The 5,540-nt window shown below is 40.3% G+C and overlaps 1 non-coding gene across 1 annotated transcript; it reads right to left on the bottom strand.

Annotated features, from left to right (window-relative positions):
• Positions 1 to 5,023: 5,023 nt before the first annotated feature.
• LOC126032834 (U2 spliceosomal RNA) lies at positions 5,024 to 5,214 on the bottom strand. The gene has a single exon (XR_007504011.1). It is a non-coding gene; the product is annotated as a U2 spliceosomal RNA (small nuclear RNA).
• Positions 5,215 to 5,540: the final 326 nt, after the last annotated feature.

Raw genomic sequence — 5,540 nt, 5'->3', positions numbered from 1 at the left:
TGTTTTATGCTCAGTTGCCTGATTGAGAACGCAACCTGGGATCTGACATCCCCATCTACATCTGATGGTGTCTGTCATCTACATCTAGTGTCTGAATAGGGACCTCAACACAGGGACAAAATTGGTGAATGGGTTAACAGATTTTCTGGGAGTATTGGGGAAATAACAATCCATACGTACTTGTCTTCTACTGTCCTGCCTCATGGGAAGCCAGCAGGTTGTGAACTTGCCTGGGATCCAACATCACTGGTGTCATCCATCCGTGTCATCATTAGTGTCATCCACTGGGCATCAGCTGGTACCCAAACAAGGTCCAGGGTCACCCCTAAAATATAGCAGTCAGGGGCCCGGAGAGATAGCACAGCAGCATTTGCCTTGCAAGCAGCCAGTCCAGGACCAAAGGTGGTTGGTTCGAATCCCGGTGTCCCATATGGTCCCCCGTGCCTGCCAGGAGCTATTTCTGAGAAAACAGCCAGGAATAACCCCTGAGCACCGCCGGGTGTGGCCCCAAAACAAAACAAACAAAACAAAACAAAACAAAAATAGCAGTCAGGTGTATGAGTGTGGGAAAAAATGGGACAAAGTTCCAATTGGCTAACAGGGCTAATTTTGCCCTGGGAACTGTCCTTTTCTTTCTCAACCCTAAATCAGTTTCAACCTTGCCATCCTCAATGGGTCAGAATAACAACTGGAGACGATTGATTGATTAACTGTGATTTGTGTGTGTGTGTGTGTGTGTGTGTGTGTTTGTGTAGTTGGTGGCCACTTTATGTTTATATGTCTGTCTGTGTTTTACCTAAGCAAAATCCTTTCCACCCCACTACACTTCCCTTCTTGGCCACTGACAAAAATCCCAGAAACCCAAGATTGTTTTCTTTGTGCTCCCCTATCCCAGCCATTATTTGTTGCTATCCCTGTTAGATGACCTGACTCCATAAGACACCACATCAGTAATAAGAACCACAGACCCCACTACCTCTGCAGCTCAACACGCCTGAGTGCCCTAAAGCACCACTCCCCATACCCTTTCAGATTTTTTTATACCACCAGCATAAGAGTATTGCCATTTATAACCACTTTAATTGCTTTTTTAGTGGTGTTATAATCTTAGTTCGTGAATTCACTCAGCAGCTGCAGGAGATCACTGACACTACCATCATCTCCCTGGCCTCTCTCCAGCCAACAGATTATCTTGTTGAATGAATAGTCCTACAGAACCAATGTACCTTAGACTTGATCATAGCAGACAAAGGGGGGACATGTGTATTTCCTCCAGAACAATGTTGTTTTTATGCCAGTGAATCAGGGATCGTGGAGAATAGCATTAATAGATCCAATAAGAAGGCCACATTCCCTTAGTTCCCAATAATATACCCACATGGCCCAATGGCCTACTTCATTCTCTCCCCTATAGCATCCTGTATATACCAATTTACTGTCCAAAGTTCCCCAACCCTTAGGTCTTTTGACATATTTAATACTTTGTGGCAATATCCTTTTTTTTTTTTGCATAGATTCAGTAAATTAGGATATCTTACTGAAAGATGGTAAAAGGGTTCTCATCTTTTAAACCTAGGAACTCCAAAGTTCAAATGTTTCAGGTGGGTTTTATAGAAATCTAAACATTTGTCACGTTGTCTTTTTTTGTTGTTGTTGTTTTGTTTTTTTGTTTTTGGGCCACACCCAGCGGTGCTCAGGGGTTACTCCTGGTTGTCTGCTCAGATATAGCTCCTGGCAGGCACGGGGGGACCATATGGGACACCGGGATTCAAACCAACCACCTTTGGTCCTGCATCGGCTGCTTGCAAGGCAAACGCCCCTGTGCTATCTCTCCGGGCCCTGTCAAGTTGTCTTAACTTAAGCTTCAGTTGCTCTGAGATTGGCCTTGCATCCTAAAACCACCAAATATGGGTCCCTTTGAGGGCTTCAGATGGAACTGGGGCAGACCTTGTACTATCCTGGCAACAACAAGAGACATGGGAGAGCCCAAGAGCTCACATGTGATATTTTAAAGCGACAGCCACTGCTTGAAGAAATGGGGGGAAAGGAGCCATTATGGGGCCGGAGAGATAGCAAGGAGGTAAGGCGTTTGCCTTTCATGCAGAAGGTCATCGGTTCGAATTCCGGCGTCCCATATGGTTCCCCGTGCCTGCCAGGAGCAATTTATGAGCATGAAGCCAGGAGTAACCCCTGAGCACTGCCGGGTGTGACCCAAAAACCACAAAAGAGAGAGAGATAGAGAGAGAGAGAGAGAGAGAGAGAGAGAGAGAGAGAGAGAGAGAGAGAGAGAGAGAGAGAGAGAGAGAGAGAGAGAGAGACTTTATCTTTCCTAAGACTTAGAAGAAAGAACACTCTGGGGTTAGGCAAACTAAAAGACTGGCCTGAAGCCTGCATTTACAAAATATGACCAAATGCTTCTTGGGAAGGCCAACTCGCTCTAATTGAAATCTAAGTTAAAAGTTATTATCCCAGTTCTTATTGCACCTATGAAAAATAACAACCACTTTTACTATAAATGTGGAAAGAAAACCATGTTTCATTTCAAGGGCATGGTTTTGGTGAAATAAATCATTTTCAGAGTTCATAGAAAAAAAATAAGCAAATAGAAAATGGAGTGATGGGCTGCAGAAATAGCATGGAGGTAGGGTGTTTGCCTTGCCTTGCATGCAGAAGGTTGGTGGTTCGAATCCCGGCATCCCATATGGTCCCTGAGCTTGCCAGGAGCGATTTCTGAGCGTAGAGCCGGAGTAAACCCTGAGCACTGCCGGGTGTGACCCAAAAACCAAAAACCAAAAACCAAAAAAAAAAAAAAAGAAAGAAAGAAAGAAAGAAAGAAAGAAAGAAAGAAAGAAAGAAAGAAAGAAAGAAAGAAAAAAGAAAAGGAAAAAAAGAAAAGAAAAGAAAGAAAATGGAGAGAAAAGAGAAATAGCTAAACACAGAGTATCACAGAGTATACACCCTACTTTCCCCTTGTCCTCTAAATACATAGAACTCACACCCTGCTAATCCCCTAAATACACAGAGCTCACACCCCACTTTTCCCTAAACATACAGAGCTCTCCTAACAAGATAGAGCTTCCCCTACCTGACTGGCTGAGGCACATTATAAGTATCTGTTTTCACCTAAATTAAACCAAGTTATCTCTCTAAAATTGCTCGCAGATAGTTTGAATCTACAAGTGCTTTTTACTAAAGTACCGATCACAAACTCACCTGGGATCTGACATCCCTGGTGTCATTTACACTTTGGATTGTTATATGTACCAGATTTTAATTTAATTTAATTTAATTTAACGTGATTTTGGGGCCACATTTAGTGATGCTGAGGGAATCATATAGGGTGCCAGGGATTGAACCCAGGCTGGCTACATATAAGGCAAGTTTCCTATGTGCTGTACTACTGTCTGGTCCAGCATATCCGTTTTCAATATGTGTATTTAAAGCTGTAAAATATCTCTCAATGACTAATTTTGTTGTAGTTTATACATTTTGATACATTATCCTGTTTTTTTCTTTTAGTTAAAAATATTCTCTGAACTTTATCCCTAGACCCATGTGTTATTTAGAAATAGGTTCTTTAAACTTCACATGTTTTGGGTTTTACAAAACATTTTCAGTTTACTACCTTTGATTTCTAAGTTTAATTACCATAGCTTAATTTTTCTGTGAGAAGAATTTTTTTAAATTTAATTCTATGGAAACTATTGTGACTTACAAAGTCCTTTATAGTTGGATTTTAGACATACAATGAATCAGGGCCAATCCCACCACCAGTGTCGATCTGCCTTTACCAATGTTCCCAGAGTGCATCCCATACCACTGGGCACCTTGCTCCCCTGCCTATCATTTTAAGTTTAAATAGTTAAAGTTTGGCTCTCTTGATTCCATTGTTGTTAACTTCTGCTTGGATATTTAGTCTGTTCTTTTTTAACACCATCAATACACCTGAAACCTTTTGACACCTAGCTCCCATACTTCTATATTTGTGTTTATCCTCCCCCACTTAATTTCTTTCCTTCTCTTCTGAGGCCAAGGATGTTTGAGACAACTCCTATTTAAAACATTACATTTCTTCATCAATTATTTTAAATATGGCATATATGTGATCTCATTCTGTATTTACCCTTCTTCTGGCTGATTTCATTTAACATGCTATCTTCCAGTTCCATCCATGTTGCTGCAAATTGCATGATGGATCATTCCTTATAGCTCTGTAGTATTCCATTGTATATATGTACCACATTTTCATGATGCACTCATCTGTTGTTGAACATGTATTAGTGTTAGCTATTATATTGAGTGCTGAAATGAATAGAGGTGTGCGTATATCCTTTTGTATGAATGTTTTTCTGTCCTGGGGATAGATACCCAAAAAGGGGATTCCTGAGTCATATGGCAGCTTAATTTTTAGTTTATTGAGAACCCTCCATACTCCTTTCCATAGGGGTTGGATCAGGAAGCATTCCCACTGGCAATGGAGGAGAGTTCCTTTCTCACCACATTCCTGCCAACAGATTGTTCCTAGTATTTTTGATATGTGCCATCCTCACTGGTGATATCTCATTGTCTTGATTTGGATTTCCCAATTGATAAGTGATAATAAGCATTGTTTTCAGGTTCCTATTGGCCATCTATTGGTCTTCCTCAAAAAAATGTTTGTTCATTTCCTCTCTCTATTTTTGATGGGATTTTTAGGTTTTTTGGAGTTAATCTTTGAATATGTTTTGTATATCTTAGATATATAGCCTTTATCTTATGTGTTAACTGCAAAAATTTCTCCCATTTTGTTTGCTGTACTCTAATTTTAGCCAGTGTTTCTTTCATCATACAGAAACTTTTTAATTTGTTGTTGTCCCATTTATTTAGGTTTGATGCTATAGCTCTTGCCATTAGCTTCCTATCATTGAAGACTTCTTTGAGATCTAAGTCTTGGACTGTTCTGCCTACATCTCTCTCTCTCCCTCTCTCTCTCTCTCTCTCTCTCTCTCTCTCTCTCTCTCTCTTTCTCTCCTTCTCTCTCTCTTTTTGGTGCACCATTCCTGGAGGTACTGCAATACCAGGTCGATGCATGGAATGGACGGAGCAAGCTCCTATTTCAGTTCCTAGTGCCAAAAATTCATTTAATATATTGTCGTTGGATAGACGACTCATCAGATATTAAACTGATAAGAACAGATACTACACTTGATCTTAGCCAAAAGGCCGAGAAGCGATTACATTTTTCTCAATGAACTTTATGGATTTGGGTCTAATCTGAAGGTCTTTAATCCATTTGAATCAACTTTTGTGTAATTGTAAGATATGGATCAATCTTTAATTTCTTACACGTGGTTATCCAATTGTTCAAACAATATTTGTTTTATTTCAAATTCTTGGTTCCTTTGTCAAAGATTAGTTGACTATATACTTGGGGTTTTGTCACTGGGCATTCTCTTCTGATCCATTGGCCTGAAAGTCTGTCTTTATTACAATACCATACTGTTTTGAACATCATGGCTTTGTAGTAGAACTTCAAATTAGTCATGAGATTCCTCCCAATT

Source organism: Suncus etruscus, chromosome 16 (assembly GCF_024139225.1).
Source record: "Suncus etruscus isolate mSunEtr1 chromosome 16, mSunEtr1.pri.cur, whole genome shotgun sequence".
Classification (NCBI taxonomy): domain Eukaryota; kingdom Metazoa; phylum Chordata; class Mammalia; order Eulipotyphla; family Soricidae; genus Suncus; species Suncus etruscus.
Note: the sequence above shows the minus strand (reverse complement) of the source record. Positions and strands in the feature narration are given on the sequence as shown.